A 17,021-nucleotide genomic window follows, 5' to 3' on the forward strand; every position below is an offset into this window, starting at 1 on the left:
CCCAGCCTCCAACATGAGCAACTTACAACACTGGGGTTTCTGATCTAGAGTGGCTGGGTCACACCCACCTCAGTGTCACTAGAACCGAACCTGAGAATGCATGTAAAAACATCCAGCGGGGCTGGGGATTTAGCTCAGTGGTAGAGCGCTTGCCTAGGAAGCGCAAGGCCCTGGGTTCGGTCCCCAGCTCCAAAAAAAAGAACCAAAAAAAAAAAAAAAAAAATCCAGCACGGGTGTGTGGAGGGAGCCTTCAGTGACTTGTAGGCTCACCCCTACCTCTCTTTCGTCTTAAACAGTAAGATTTAGACATGAATAGACTCATGTCAGCTAATCTCTCTCGCATGAAGACTCACTCAAGCTGGTGTGTTCTTCCTCCTCATGCAGCCGCATCGGGGAGTCACTCCAAGGCAGCGGGCACTGCAGCCATGTTATATTGGACAGCCTCTGCCTTCCTCTCCCTCAGCCTGGGCACTCACCATCATCACTCACTCTCTCCAGCTGACCATTGGCACACAGACATTGCAAGCCAGATGTTCAAGTTTTGTTAAGGGCAGCTTTCGTAAAGCCTTTTAAGCAAAAATTCTCAGCTGTTAAGACATGCCTCTCTTCTGTCTTCATTTTTTGATACATAAGAGATTTTTTTAAGTAGAAGCAAACACCCTATAAAGTTGCTGGATCTCCAGGCACTGGCTGCTCTGTCACCATCAAACAAAGAAAAAATGGATGGGAGCCATTTTGCCCCAGCCCTTGCTGCATGCCTGCTGCTCTAGAAGGTGCCTGGGGGGAACTGAGCAGCTGACAACCGTCTGACAAATGTCATGAGCTTGCCTCAGACAGTATTGGCAACTGCAACCCTCCGCTCCTGGTGTGCTTTTCCCAGTAGACTTCACCATGGAGTCACTGTGAGAGAGGAACGGTGCCCACACCCACCTCTGGAGATCAGGGCATCTGGAATGTCGACCTGAGGCCAGATGTCCCAATTAAGGTGACATTGAAATGAACACCTGTATAGACAAGTCCACCTGAAGGTTGTCACAGACACCATACCCCCATACTCCCAAGAGCCACAGCAGGGACAGTTGGTCCTGATGGAGTAGTAAGCACAGGCTCTGACCCAAACCACAGAAGGAGCCATCAACCCAAAGAGGATCGAGGCTTTTAATAAGAGACAAGCAGTTCCTAACAAACCTGTCTACACAGAGACAACATCAGCTTGGGGGAGGGGAGTAAAAAAAAAAGAGCAAAAATGGGAAGGAAATCAACCTTAGAGGAACGGTTATGAGTGCATTTCATGTTTACTAAACTTTGCACACAAAGTAGGTGTCACACAAAGTAGCTGAATTTGTACAAAAACCATTCCGGAAGAATCAGAAAATTCGAGTGAGAGATGGAGAGAGTAATAGAGAGGAAGCCCTGATCTCTGTATATCACCAGGTCCACCCAGCCCATGCCACATCCTTCAAAGGCCTGCACAGGTGAGCTTCAGTCAACCAGCCGAGACTACAAAACTGAACGGACTCTTCCACTGCTGCCTCCAGAGGAGAGGTGGCTTAGAGATTTAGTTCAGCCAAATTAAAGACTGGCTGTAGTTCGGCAGGCAGAGAGCTTGCCTAGGAAGTAGAGAGTCCTGGGTTCCAGCCTAGGCACCTAGGAAGTGGAGGGAAGAGAATCAGGAGCTCAAGGTCATCCTCAGGTACAGAGCAAGTTCAAGTCCACCTTGGGATACAGAAGAGCTTATCTCAAATAGTAAAAATCAACATACCTCAGAGGAATATAACAGAACCCAGAGTCCCTTCAATACGGCACGTACAGTACAGTCTAAAATTGCTAGACATGTGAAGAAACAGGAAGATGTGGCATTAAGAAAGAGACCATCCAAGACACCAGTGGTGGAGTGACATTGTAGCTTCAATGCTCACAAAACCGGATGTGAAATAAGAAGCCGTTTGGTGGGAAGGCGTCCTCCGAGCACAGAAAACCCCAGTCCTGCCCCAGTTCCACCTCCACAGATGAGCTCCTCTAGGCTCACAGTTTCCCCTGCTCAGTGGACCAAGGCACCACGTGAGGTGGGAGTACTATGCTGGACCCCAACACCTACCTAGCACTTATTTAGCTCAATGGCTGGCTAATATAGTCCCACCTCTTCCACATCCTCACACTACAGGCTCTGCCCTCAGCTGGGAAATCAAGCTAAGATTTGCTATGACTCCATCACTTCTGGCATTGGGGCTCAAATGCCCAGCATGGAGTAACAGGAGTTGATTCTCATAAGAAAAGAAAGATTTGGGGGCTGGGTGCATGTTTAATGCAGAGTCTCCTGGCAGAGCTTGTGGAAGTTTCATAAAAGAGAACTCCACTGACCAGGTATGGTGACACATGACTATCTAATCAGGGCCCTCAGAAGACCACGAGCCTCAGGAAACCATAAAAGGACAAAAAACACCCCCTTTAACACAGCAACCAGAAGACTCCAAGGACAGATTCATGCTTTTTGTTTCATTTCTACCAATATTCTGTTTGTGAACTATAAGGAGGGCTACAGGAAGGGAACGTTCATCCCATTTTACAGATGAAGAAAACGAGACCCTACAAGAGGACATGACTTGTTCCACTGTCACTCTACTCTGTGGTCAGAGGAGCCAATTGACTGGAACTGGCCTTTGTTGGTTAATATAAGAGGGAAGGTGTCAGATCTCCCACCCAGCCAGATGCTAAGCCTTTAAGACCTTTCTCTTGGATATGACCTCTGTGTTCCTCTGAGTCCTTGGGGTTAGACTCCTGTGGAGGACCATCATTCACTGAGAAGGGGCAAAGCAAGCTTCTTGCACAGCTGAGTCTCTCTCTCTCTCTCTCTCTCTCTCTCTCTCTCTCTCTCACACACACACACACATACACACACACACACACACACGCATGAAGAAGGTCTCTGTGTACCTCCCAGTACTGTTCTAGAAGTCCAACTAGGCCTCTGGACTCTGACCTAGTGTCCTACAAGGCTAGAGCATATCCCCTTCCTCCATTCCTACCTCCATCCTCTTAGTACCCAGCCAAGGCCCAGGGCCAAATTCAGATCTCTAGGCTAAGTCCTCCATCCCTGAGGTCTGAGGGGGTTTTGCCTCTCATTTGGCCCCCACCTTCCCGAGGTAACCAAGACAGAACTTGCACAGTCTGGGTACTAAGGAATGAAGTCCCTATGCTCTGTCCAGTCCCTCTCTCTTAGTTCCTCCCACAGGTGCCCCCAGCCCTGCAGACCAGCCCTCCAATCTTCCCCAGCCCCAGCACTTCCCTATGCTGCTATTCTGAGCTGCTCATAAATCACCAAGTTTGACTCATTTTTCTTCATAAATTCAGAGCTTCTAGACTCCTGTTTGATTTGTGTTCCTGAATTATCCATGAAATTTTCAGTGCTTTAGTGAGCCACCAAGCTGAGGTCCCTTTGGTCCAAAGGAGAAGCTCTAGAGGCTGAGACAAATGACAGAAGGGCCACCAAAATTTGGGGGTGGGGGCATGCAATTTCAGAAGAGAGGACAAGTCTGAACGGAAATTTCTGGAAGGCCACTGACCAAGTCTGAAGGACCCATAGTAAGCTGCTACCAAAGAGGTATAATCTGTAGGGGTTGCCCACCAAGCACAGTCTGCTCCTAGGACATGAGCCCCCACATTTCTTCAAATCCAAAGGGTACCATTCCACAGAACAAGAGGACTAGAAGGAAGGGCTAGGGACTTAACAGGTAGCGAGTTAGAGCAAACTGCTCAACATACACAAAGCCTGGGGTTCCATTCCCAGGACCCATGAACCCAGTATGATGGTGCACACCTAGAATCCTAGCACTTGAGAAGTCAAGGCAGAAGGATAAGGATGTTCAAAGTCATCCTACAAATGAGATTTAAGCCAGCCTGCTCTATGTTAAGACCCCATTGTAAAATAAACACACAAACAAACAAATAAAAAACAAGCAAACTAAAGTGAAGTCTCAGATTCAACCCTTTTTAAAAATTGCAATAAAACATCAATGACCTTGCCATGCAGCCACTGTTGTGGTCAATCTGTGGAGCTTCATTTGGCCCTGCAGACTAAATTCCTCAGTGCAGAAAAACAAAAGGAATGTTCAGGGCTCACAGCACGTCTGCAGCACTTTGAAATTTGTCCAGCCAGGAGTTGCCCAGACCCTTGTGGGGACATCCTAAGCCTATCCTCCAGGAGAGAAGGTCACCTCACGATACTCCCTATCTGTGTGAAATGAGGAGTCCTTCCTCATCCTGGCACCTGCTCCTCACCTTCTAGTGTGAAGTTGATGACTAAGTCCCCAGCTGCATCTGAGCCAGTAAAAACCACGGGGATGGAGGGAGCCCCTGCAGCATCCAACATCCCCCGCTGAAAAAGGAAGACTTCTTTCTGTACACCGCTCCCTTGTTCCCTCTACCCGCCTGTCACTGAGACTCACAACCTCTCACTAAGCCATAATCCCAACCCCCCCTTTTTATGTCAAAAACATCAATCCACACAAAACCATCCAAAAATGTTCCTGCCTATTGCCAACCACAGCCCTTCTTTCTCTGTCAAGGGGAAGAGTGGAGTGGAGTTCTGGTAAGACCCAGGTGTCTAAGCTGGCAGAGAATAGATTCACTCCTGGGGGCAGGAGGGACCAGTGAATAAAATACCTCTCACCAGCAGACACACGCACCTGCCCCATGCACAGGTGAGTGTGGTTAACTGCTGTGAGGTGTCACTTCCTGACAATGAATGCTCACCCCATACACTGTGTGTGTGTGTGTGTGCCTGTGTGTGTGTATGCCTTTGTGTGTGTGTGCCTGTGTGTGTGTATGCCTTTGTGTGTGTGTGCCTGTGTGTGTGCCTGTGTGTGCCTGTGTGTGTGTGTGCCTGTGTGTGTGTATGCCTTTGTGTGTGTGTGTGCCTGTGTGTGTGCCTGTGTGTGCCTCTGTGTGTGTGTGTGCCTGTGTGTGTGTATGCCTTTGTGTGTGTGTGTGTGCCTGTGTGTGTGCCTGTGTGTGCCTCTGTGTGTGTGTGTGTGTGCGTGTGTGTGTGTGTGTGTGTGGTGTGATGTGGTTGATGAGGGTTGAGCTGTGATTTCCAGGTGCCCCTCATTAGAATCCTGCCCCTGTCCTGAGTCCTCAGTCTCCTTATGAGTAAGTCACGCCTGGGCAAAGCTGAGGCTCTAGAGAGGTTTGGAGAGACAGGAAGAACAGACAGCTGAAAGATGAAAACCCTTCCGTTAGCCAGACCTAGCAGCACAGCCTGTAATCCTGATGATTTAGGAGGCTAAGGCTGGAAGGTGAGAAGCAAAAGGCTAGCCTGGGCTCTAAAGTGGGTTCAAGGTCAGCCTTGGGGATTTAAGGAGATGCTGTCTCAAAATAATTTGTTTTTTTTTAAATTGCTGGTGATATAAGTCAGTAGCAAAGCACTTATATAGCATGTACAATGACCTACACTTGATTCCCAATACTGCACACATACATGCATGTGTGCACACATATGCATGTGCATAGATACACACACACACACACACACACACACACACACATACACGTCTCCTCCAGAGAGGGTTTCTTCTGTCCTGCTCACTACTACCTCATGGGTAAACAGCTGGACAGCCCCTCACAGATGGCAGTTACTCACGATGACCATAGGAGGAAGGTCAGGAAAACACTTGGCAGACTTAGAGGTATCCAGTCACTTCTTTGATGTTGTACAGTCTGGGACAAGTCCCCTCCTTACCCCCACCCCCTGTCTATTCTGCTTTCTTCCCCCTAGGAAGCCCCCAAAGAAGCTAGTGGAACAGCCTGGGTCAGCATGAGTCTCTCCTGCCGTAACTAAACCCCACTGAAACACGCTACTGCAGCCAGCCTGGCCAGAAAGACACAGGCCCCCAATGAGTACAGTGTAGAGTCCTGGTCCTCACTACTACCAGACCTGTTTCCTCATCTGTAAAATGAAGTCAAATGCTTGCTTGTTAAGGCTGCTATGTAGACACTTGGCACAGTGCTTGTAGAACTGACCTCCAAAATCCCTCATTAACCAGACGTAAAGGTACATGTCTGTGATCCCAGCACCAGAGAGGATTGTCGTGAGTTGGTGGCCAATCTGGGCAAAAAAGCAAGTTCTCAGCCAGCCAAGAATATATAGAAATAACAGAGGGAGAGAGAGAGAGAGAGAGAGAGAGAGAGAGAGAGAGAGACAGAGAGAGAGACAGAGAGAGAGACAGAGACAGAGACAGAGAGAGACAGAGACAGAGACAGAGACAGAGACAGACAGAGACAGAGACAGAGCAGACAGAGACAGAGAGACAGAGGCAGAGTAAGCAAACAAAATAAGATTGGCCAAGTCAGCTAGTGGTAACACATGCCTTTAATTCCAGCACTCAGGAGGCAGAGGCAGAGGCAGAGGCAGAGGCAGAGGCAGAGGCAGAGGCAGAGGCAGAGGCAGAGGCAGAGGCAGAGGCAGAGGCAGAGGCAGAGGCAGTGGCAGAGGCAGAGGCAGAGGCAGTGGCAGAGGCAGAGGCAGAGGCAGAGGCAGTGGCAGAGGCAGAGGCAGAGGCAGAGGCAGAGGCAGAGGCAGAGGCAGAGGCAGAGGCAGAGGCAGAGGCAGAGGCAGAGGCAGAGGCAGAGGCAGAGGCAGAGGCAGAGGCAGAGGCAGAGGCAGAGGCAGGAGGATCCCTGAGTTAGAAGCCAGCTTGGTCTACAAAGTGAGTTCCAGGACAGCCAGGGCTACACAGAGAAACCCTGTCTCAAAACAAACAACGGACTGGTCTCTCCCCCATCAGTCACTAAGAAAATAAGCTGCAGCGTTGATGATCTTAGGGATGCGTTTCTTAACTGAGGTTCCCTCTGTCGGATGACTTCCATTTGTGCTGCATTGACATCAAACTAGCTAGCATAGAAGCAGAGTGCTTGCCTAGCATGTGCAAGCGAGCAAGGCCTGGGGTCCATCCCAAGCAACTCTCTCTCACACACACACACACACACACACACACACACACACACACACACACACACACACACACACACATGTGTTTGAGGGCATGCATGAGGAAAGGAAGCATGCGCCACCAGTCGTCAAGAGTCACACTCAGCAGCCCCTCCTATTCTCCTGTTCCCCTTCATCCTCATCCCCATGAACAGCCCAAATCTTGATGGAATACAGCTGCAAGAAGGAAGCCCCAGGCCACCATGAGAGCCGTTAAGACAGCATGGCCTCTGTATACTAAGGACCCCAGCGCAGGGCCTCTGCTGATTAACCTACTCTTAAGCACCAGCCTCATTATCTGAGGCTCCTGGTCCCTGCCGGTTCCTCTGCTTCTATTTTTTTGTTGTTTGTTTGTTTGTTTGCGATCAAGCAGCCATACAGCTGCACCCTAAGTCACGAACAGACTTTTGCTGTTGTAATCAAATAAAACTTACAACAAAGCGAATTAGCCCCACATGGGCGCTGCGTGCCGTGATTAGCCTGCTCCTAGGAGATAAGCTCTCTAGTAAGCAAAGGCTGGGAGAACACACATTTGTTTTCATCCTTTGTTGATTCTTCCAAGTCTTGAAATGGCGAAGGCTTTAGATTTAATCCGTGCCCCAGACACACGTGTAGAAGTTCATTTTCAGTGAATCCCAAGGACAACCAGTGTGCTTTGCACCCCACCCCAACCCAGAACACACAGGGTGAGCTGTCTGGACCTTGTGCAGGTCTCTCCACATTCCTCTCCTCCAAGGATGTGGAAAGTATCATTCTGTCCTTTGGTCTCCAGAGAGTTATGGTTAAAGCAAACCAATCTGGCCTTCTAGTCAGTGTGGCTTGCATTCTGATCCTGTGTCACTTAGCTAAGTGATAACAAATGAGTCACTTAGGTTCTCAAAACCACAGTTCCCTTCTCTGTACCTGGGGTGGGTATAAGGATAGATGGATGCGCTTTCACTTCGGGACACATGGCACTGTCTCCAGCATCAGTTCACACGGGGTCCCAGCTCCACCTCTTCCAAGCTGCGTCCTTTGCTTCCTCCTAGATCAGGACTTTTTTCTGTCCAATCAGCATGGAATTGGTACCTACCACATAGTGTTATGGAAGGGACTAAGAAGGTCACCCCCCAGAAGGTGCTGAGAAGAATGCCTGCTGTGTGGGACAACACAAAACCATTGTGTAGTGACTGGCATTTCGGCTTGCCCTGTTTTCCAACCTGTAGCTTATCCTCCCGCCTCCACAGGGCAGAGGAGTCTCAGATATGCTGCTTGGAGGAAATCTAATATTGGCTTCCATCAGGGCAGGTCTGGGTGTGTAGAATCAGGGCAAGGAAAGGTTGGGGAAGAAGCGAGAAAGACTGGCAGTAGCCAGAGCTGAGGTAGGACAGACTCTAAGCCTTCAGGCTACCATTGAATGGAGCTGATATACCTGAAAATGTGGGTCTTCGCCCTTGGCAGTTCTAGGAAGAAATACCCAGCAGCTTTGACTTTGAAATGTACTCCACTCAACTGTGAATGAATAATTTACAGCCTTTGATCTTATATTGGCTGAGGCAAAGGAGAGGGAGAAGACTGAGAGGTCTGTGGGTACCACAAGAGAAGCACACAGCACTTAACCCTCTCTGCCCACCTAGGCTTTTCGAGCCTCCTGTAGAGACCATTCTTGGGGTTTGAGCAATGGAAATCCTGTGGTGCCTGCCCCATTGCGGGTCCCAGGCTCCTACACATCAAGGCCACCAGAATATGTTGGGGCTAGCACATCACTAAGTCTAGGGGAAAAGACAAAAAGAAAGTTGTAAACACAAGACAGGTATTGAACTGTTCTCATCATTGCTGAAGACTCAATCTGGTTGCCCCCCACTTGCCCTCAGATCTGGGTCAAGTCTCTCCTCATGAAGAAGAAGGTATCAGCAAGTCCTTTCTTCACCAGCATGGGTGTGAACGACATTAACATCCTCTGCCTCGGATAGTGCCAGCCTCACTGGGAGCATCATGAAACTTGCTCCTGTTTCTAGGAGCCCCGGGGGTATCTCACCATTGAACGCCTGGGTTGTCACTCACTTGTTGCTCTGCAGGAGTCTCTCTTCTCTCCAGACCCCCCACAGATCGGCAATGACAAAAATAAAAATCACTAAATGAGCACTTTAAAGGTTGAAATGTAGCATTGCTTAAACCAAGTATTCAAGCACCTCCTTTGTGGGAGGTACGAAGACTGGGCATCCTCCTCTTGAGGAGAGTGGAAACAACATGACCAGATGCCAGAACTAGGGGTCCAATATAGCACTGCCTGGTCTCAAAGACTTAAGAGGGCAGATCAACACTTGTACTACAAACATAGGCACACACACAAAAACACACTTACTCAAACACATGCACATATATGCACATACACACGTGCACACACAGTATTTCTCTCCAGGGACACATTGGCCACCGATGCCATTGGGTTGGGAAGGGTTTGATGACCAACCATACATGTATCCCACAACAACTGCCTCCATGGCCCCTAGGCATTGAGCATCAGCCAGACCCAAGGCCAGGCCTCTTCAGTTCCCATGATGACATCTCTCTTGGGGGCGCACCTTCTCTAGCATCTGTTTCCAACAGACACAACTCTAGATAGATGACCCTATCTGTGGACAATGAAATATTGGTGTCCCCAGTAGCTCAAAGTCTTACTCTGCTAGGAATCTATGTACAAGCAGGCCATTGGGGTGAGAAGAATCATTGTCACAAACCAAGCAGATGAGAGTCTCAGCTTAGGCTTGCTTAGACTGGAAGCTGTCTTGTCCTCCCTCAACACATGGCTCAGTCCTGACCCAAAGCCCCTGCTGAGAGGAAGTCAGGGACCCAGATGCTGGTGAGAAAAGACCATACCTTTAGCATTGCCTGGCCTTCTGGGCACTCAGCCATAGCTCTACTTAAGCAAAGGGAGAGGTTGAGTGGATCTGGTACCCCATTTACCCCTCCTTGGTCTGCCTCTTGTCTTCATTTATATAGGTAACTTTCATGCCACAAGCAGAGCCACCACCAAGTCCCAGTCCCATTTTCAAAGCTGGCTCCCCACTGCCCTTCAGGAATAGCTCTGCCTAACTCCTCATCCTCCACCTGAGACTTGCCCCTCAGTCTCAGTTGGACCATGTCTGTGTTCCAGGAAACTAGAGGCACGACGTAGGCTCTCCCTCCAGTTGTGTGAATGCTTTTTTGTAGTCAGAGAAAGCACTCCACCTACCTTGCCCTGGATCTTATGTTGCCTTGATTCATAGTGTCTGAGTCACCTCCTCTGAAAAGCCACTCATTCACACGCCAGGAGTCCATCATTCTTCAATCAGGAGCACTCCTCCCTGTGAATGAACCGTGGTCCCTGGGAGAAACCATGGGGTCTCACGTAGCTTGGTGCTATCAGCACAGAGGAACTTAGTAAAGGTTAGACAGAGAGTGTGGCAGACAAACCTCTGCAGATCTCCCCTGGCTCACGGGCAGTGTGCAGATGAGAGCCTGAGTCTCAGGGCATAGCCCACCAGCAGCGTAGGGCCAGCATCTAGCTGGGTGCATCCAGCAGTGATGGGTGCTGGGCTCAGCACTTAACTCTCATTATCCTATTTACTCCTCACAATAGCCAGGTCACAGGGGACACCATTAGCACTGCTTTCAGGTGAGGGGGATGAAAGATCAGAGGGGTTAATTGAGCTGACCAAGGTAACACAGTGACTAAGGGAAATGTGTGTGTGTGTGTGTGTGTGTGTGTGTGTGTGTGTGTGTGTGTGTGAGAGAGAGAGAGAGAGAGAGAGAAAGAGAGAGATCTGGCTATCTCTGGACCATGGCTGGAATCCTCCTGAAGCTATCTGTTGGCCCTAGGGACCTCACACGGCATCACAGGACCTCACAGGGCATTTGGTGTGAGGACAGAAAGGTTCAGAGGCTCAGCGGAAACCTAAAGTTTCACTCGTGATCTATCACATCTGGACTGACCCCTCCCCAAAGCATTAGAGACTGGATATCCCGGGGATATCAGTTTCCCAGCAAGAGAGGCTAGTCCTCACCAAACAGTTAAGTGATTTATCTACACCGGTTCCCAGACACACACAGACACTAATGTAAAGACGGGGATCTGGAGCTTGGAAACCCTGAAGCTCCCACCAGGCTCCACAAGGCAGCCTTGTGTCCTCACTGTGGACAGGGAACAAAGAGAACAAGGAAGAGGATGATGGGAAGGGAAGAAAGGAGAATAAAGAGAAAAGAAACGGGAAGAAGACTGTAGGAGGAGAGAGGAAGAAGAAGAGGCAAGGAGAAGGGAGAAAAGGAATGAGGAGGGGGCCGTCTTCTCTGGTTCAGCCCTGGAGGCTAGAGGCACCTACCCGAGACAAGTGAGTACTCAGGACCTCGGAGAGAACTTAGGGGGGACAGGACTCAGTGTAATGGCACAGGCTTATGAGGCCCAGCACTTGGACGTAGAGCAGAAGCGTGCTACAAGTTTGAGGTCAGCCTTAGATAAGGCTATATCTCAGAAAGCATGCATGCAGGGGCCTGGAGAGAGTGCCTAGAATTGAAGGGCACTTGTTGCTCCTGCAGAAGACGAGAGTTCAATTCCTAGTACCTACATGACGGTTCACAACCATCTGAAGTCCCAGGTTCAGGGCATCCAATGCCTTCTGACTTCCTCAGACATCAGGCATGCACGCGGTACACATACAGACAAAGCACTCACACATAAAATGTTTTTTTGAAAAAGCATACATATAGACATTCTTAAGTGCATAATGGATGCTAGGGTTCTGAGCAATTCCGTATGATACCTTAGCCTCCATGTCTGAAGTTTCTATGTGCCCATCCAAGGAGAGCTCTGTAAGGAGCCCATGGTGTGCAGGTATAAGGAACAGTGACACTGGTCACAATTCTGCTGACATCAGCAGCACCACTGTGAGAGTTTATGGTCCTTCCCTCACCTTTAAATGGCCCTCTAAGTGTGAATGATGTCCCTGACTCTATAACTGAGGAAATTAAGGCACAGAGAGGGTAACTAAATTACCAGTGAGCTGAGCCGGTTGCAGCCATGTTGGCTAATTCTGCTTCCTCATTGCTTAGATCCCAACCTCCCCACCCTCTACACCTTACTCTCTGGCTGCCACCTGCCTTGCCTCCCCCAGATCCCACGCCCCTCTTGCACTAGTAACTGGGCAGTGAGCTGACACCCTGCCCTGTGTGTCCTAGGGTAGCACTTTCCTCTCTCCCCACCCAGGCAGCCATCTGCTGCAGCCATCTGCTTCCAAGGCCATACCTGGGAGAAGCCTAATGTGGCTGTAGGCAGGCACCAGAAGCTCTGAGGTCTAGAAAAGAGCCTTTTCCGGGGGCACAAAGCTGGACCTCAGGATCTCCAGATACTTAGTCACATGCCCAACACCCAGAGCACCCTGAGCTCTAAAGGTCAAGACCTTCTTCCATCCTGTGTGACTTGGGAAGGGAGCAAGGGACCCTGCCTTTCTCCCTCCACCTGCTAGAGCCCCCCCTAACCCTGGGAGCCAGTGGTCTCCACCAGAGGATCTGCAGAGGGTGCGTGGGGCAAGGCTGCCCCCAACAGGCAGCCGGAGGAGGAGGTCTCTGGGCTCAGCGGCTGAAATCTCTTCAGCACCAGGAGAGGGTGTGGGCTGTGTAGAATTTCTTTGCCGGATTATCTCCATGATCCTCAACCTCACCCTGAGGCAGAGAGAAATCCATTTAAATGATGTCAAGAGAGAACTCAGATCTGGGGAGGAGCTGTGGGTTTCTAAGCCCTGCATTAGGATGTGGGACTTGGACAGAGTGAGATCCCTCACCCCAGCACTGTGTCAGGACACTGCCAGAAAAGGCATACCCCTTCCCTGAGCCGGACTGCTAACTCTGTGGTCCTGTCCATCTCCTTCCATCTCGGAGCCTCCAGTTGTCTGGAAGTACTTTCAGAGATCCAACCACGATCTCTCCTGCTGCAGCTGAAGCTAAGCCCCAAAGCCTGGCTGGAGGCCTGATTGTCCATGGCAGAAAGAGATGCGTGCAGGGCACTGGTGCAGGAGAAAATAGGGCACAGCAAGTGTGGAAAAGGAGTCTTTGGGTGATGGACACTGGAAGCTGCAGGCCAGGGAAACACAACACAGCATAGCACAGGGTGCATCTCCGCAAGACAAATGCCTGTGCTTCTTCTGTTGGCCCAAAGCCCAGCTTCCTCAAACACAAGCCAGCTGCTCTTTTGCACCATTGGAACATAATCTGCAGTGAAGAGCCTGAGCCCAGTCAACAGTAAAACCTTGTAACGCTCTTGCTCAGAGCTTGCTTGGCCTGGGTGATGGCTGTTCCTCCCAGTGAGGCCACCCCAGGTCTTTTTGTTGGTCGTAAATACTATGTATGTATTTATTTATCCTTGTTAGCATGGTAGGCATGTTCATGCCATGTGTGGAGGTTAAGAAGAGAACTTCTGGGAGGCCGTTCTCTCCGTCTACCTTGCTGAAGTGGGGTGTCTTGGTATTTCTATCACATGGAGGTTATAGTCCAGGCGCTCAGGCTTCAGGGAGAGTCTCCCAATTCCACCTCCCATCTCTCTAAACGTATACTAGGATTACAGATGCTTGCCACCACATGTGATGTTTTTTTTGTTTTTTTGTTTTTTCTTTTTTTTTTTTTTTTTTCGGAGCTGGGGACCGAACCCAGGGCCTTGCGCTTCCTAGGCAAGCGCTCTACCACTGAGCTAAATCCCCAACCCCGCATGTGACGTTTTAAATGTGAGTTCTGAACGTGGAACTTGGATAATCAGGCTTCCATGGCACACACTCAGACCCACAGAGCCGTCTTGTATGGCTGTATTTTATATTTTTGAGATAGGGTCTCATGTAGTCCAGGCCAGCCTGGAACTTGCTATGAGGCTGGCTCTGATAGTCAAGCAGGCAAATGAGTTTCCTTGTCTGAATCTCAGACTCTCCCCCTAAGGGGATGGTGGGTGGCGGGGGAAGGGGTGTCTCTCCATACAGACAGAGGCACTCCCCTTGTATTCTGACTCTCGGATTCCTGGCACCAGCCTCAGTGTGGATCTGACTCCTTCCGTCTGGGAATCACCAATGACAAAATATATGGACTTTCTCCAGGCTCTTTCCTGGAGGAGTCCACAGAGCTATTCTGCCCTTAGCTAAGGCAGGGTCTTTCGGAGCCCCCATATCTACAGTAGTAGGGCTGTGGCCATGGACAAGCACCCCTTCTTAGGAACAGCCATAGGAGATCTGCTCAGCAGGGACATTCACAGGTTAGCAGGTTAGAGCCATGAAGCCCAGAGAAGGCGAGCGGTTGGCCTAGGGTCAAGGAATGAGTCACAAGTTGCTTGCTGAGACAAGACCAACGCCCAGTCCCTGTACCCACCTTTCTCCTGAGGCCAGAGACAACTTCATCAAGCCAAGGACCCTCCCTCAGAATAGTACCTGGTGCCTAAGTATACCGGAAGACCTGAATTCAAATCCCAACTCTTATACTTCCTACACCTCAGACATTCAAGCTCTCTGAACCTGTTTCGTTTTGTTCTTTTAATCTGCAGCATGAATGTGTAGAGGCAGGCAGAGTGCCGCATTCCTGTAATCCCAGATCCTGGGGTACTGAAGCAGAAGGAACACTAGTCCTCCTCTAGCCTGGGTTACCTAGTGCCTCAGTTAGGGTCTTATTGCTGTGCACAGACACCATGACCAATCTAAGTTTTATAAAGGACAGCATTTAATTGGGGCTGGCTTACGGGTTTAGAAGTTCAGAGGCTCAGTCCATTATCATCAAGGCAGGAACACGGCAGCATCACCGCATCCAGGCAGGCACGGTGCAGGAGGAGCTGAGTTCTACATCTTCACCCCAAGGAAGCCAGGAACAGTCTGAACATCCCCCAGGCAGCTAGGAGGAGGGCCTTCAAGCCCACCTCCACAGTGACACACTTCCTCCGACAGGGCCACACCTTCTAATAGTGCCATTTCCTGGGCCAAGCATATGCAAACCTTCACGCCTAGTAAGAGTCTGTCAGAAACAGGGAAGGGGGCTGTAATTGCTTACTTCCCAGGGTAGCTGTAAAGATTCAGGAAAATGATGCCCCTGAGCGATGTTAAGGATGCAGGACGTACTTGGCCTGTGAAAAGCATGCAACAGGTAAGCCACCACTGTCTTTGCATGCATGTACATGAGCACTCTTGTGTGTCCTCACATGCAGGTACTTCATACTCAGAAACTTGCCCACTCACACGCAAACTGAAAATATCCGTAAAGGAAAATTAAAATCTGCCAATAGCCTGAGACTTTGTCACATCTCTGAGCACACGTGGTCTTGATGACACTAGATGAAGGGACACAGGAAGAGGGAGGAGAGAAAGCAGACTAGGATCCTCCAGGCACAGGGTTCACCCTAGAGTTAAAAAGATAGAGACCAGGCTCACCACAGTCTGGCACCACCTCTCCTAACCGGGCCCCTGCTGGTCACCTAGCAACAAGCATCTCTCCCAAATCCTTCCTAAATTGCCCACTGCCTCCTCTTCTCCAATTCAGACACCCTCCCCCTACATTTCACACATCTAAGGTGGGCTCTCAGGCCTAAAGACTCATGGGAGGCTTGCTAGGAGCCTTGATGACAAGGTTCTGGAATATTCTGTGTGGAGACCAGAGCGATTGTCCCAGAATAGACAGAACAAGAATGTAGGGGGATGTCACAGCCTGAGCCTTTCAGGCAGGATCCAGAGGCATGTAAGACCTTGTTTGAAAAATGCAGCTGTAAAATCCCAAAATTCCCTTCCACTAGGAAGTGTTGGGGAAAGGCAAAGCAAAAGAGGGGAAAAGGGAAGGGAGGGAGCAGGTGCTGAGTCTGAACCGCCATAGTCTAAAAACCCATACGGTTTTCAGGACTCTGAGGCCAGGGGAGATGACCTCAGCCCGCAGCCTGAGAGCAAACTGCAGCAGCTTCCTAGGACTGGGCCTCAGATCCGGCCAACTCACAGCACACTGTGACTCTATGGCCAGGGCTGGGGCCAGGAGGCCAGGAGCTAAAGCTTGCTAGAAGGCCTTAACAGAGAGCCCAGACCACTCCTGGCCACGGTACACAGAATGCACCTGCCTGGAGCAGGGCATAGGCTGGTGCGTGGTCCCCTTCCCGCTTACCCTCCACTTTGCATTTTGTGGTCCCAGGCTCAGGGTATCAGCCTGCCCCTACCATAACGCCCTAAGACCCTGGCTCTCTGGAGCAGAGATGCTGGCACATGGATGAACACTTCTCTCCTGTTTTTCTGAAGATTAGCTTCTTTAATTGCTTTGATACCCTAGTCCCCTCTTCCTAAGCACCCCATGCCAGCTTCCACACAGGCTGCATATCTGGGATGCCTCCAATACCAAGAAAGCTCTCATTGCTTAGCTGCTGGAGAAGACACACACTCCTCAAGATTAACCAGATGGACCCCTGGGGTCCTCCCTGACTCAACCCTCCAGCTTCCATTCCAGGGCATTTCCACTCACTCCTGACCTTCAAGGAGCAACCCTGAGCCAACCTCACAAACTAGACTTGGGAACACATCGGGGACACGTGATCTCAGGCCAGCCACTCTCTGTGCCTTGTGTTTCCCATCTATGAAATGGGGACAATAGTAGTCCTCTCTTTGAAGGATCACTGTAAGGGTTTAGCAATGATAGGCACTAGAACCTGGCAGGACAGTCTTGTCAGCTCCCCTTATGTAGATGGGGGTTGGGGGGCAACTACTGCAATGGAGCTGTTCCCATCCAATACAAGTCCCTGACCTGGGCAAGGCCACCATCAGGTTGCAGACCTAGTGTTGGGTTAAGTTAGTTTGACCCAGGGAGGTTCTGCTCTGCGTCCCCAACCTTTGTCTGGGGCCTACTGAACTCCCTGCCCCTTTATGTTCTGAGAAAACCCTCGATGGTCCAGAGTCAACACCTGCAACTCCCCTGTCCTCAATCTGTGATGTCAGCCTGCCCCAAAGGCCTCCTGAGCACGCCTCCATTGTTCTAATTAAAGGACAATCTCCTTCAATTTGAGTTGGAGTTTTGTTCTTTGAAAAAAAGC

At 50.1% G+C, this 17,021-nt stretch overlaps 1 long non-coding RNA gene across 6 annotated transcripts in view; it reads right to left on the reverse strand.

Annotated features, from left to right (window-relative positions):
• LOC120095155 (uncharacterized) overlaps positions 1–16,773 on the reverse strand; it is a 114,577-nt gene extending 97,804 nt beyond the window's left edge. For 5 of the 6 annotated variants that reach the window (XR_005490381.2, XR_005490380.2, XR_005490379.2 and 2 more), the window contains exon 1: positions 1,763–16,773. This is a non-coding gene — a long non-coding RNA (uncharacterized LOC120095155). The remainder of the gene's footprint in view (positions 1–1,762) is intronic. The other variant, XR_010055430.1, reaches the window with a different exon arrangement.
• Positions 16,774–17,021: the final 248 nt, after the last annotated feature.

This window comes from Rattus norvegicus, chromosome 10, assembly GCF_036323735.1.
Source record: "Rattus norvegicus strain BN/NHsdMcwi chromosome 10, GRCr8, whole genome shotgun sequence".
Taxonomy (NCBI): Eukaryota; Metazoa; Chordata; class Mammalia; order Rodentia; family Muridae; genus Rattus; species Rattus norvegicus.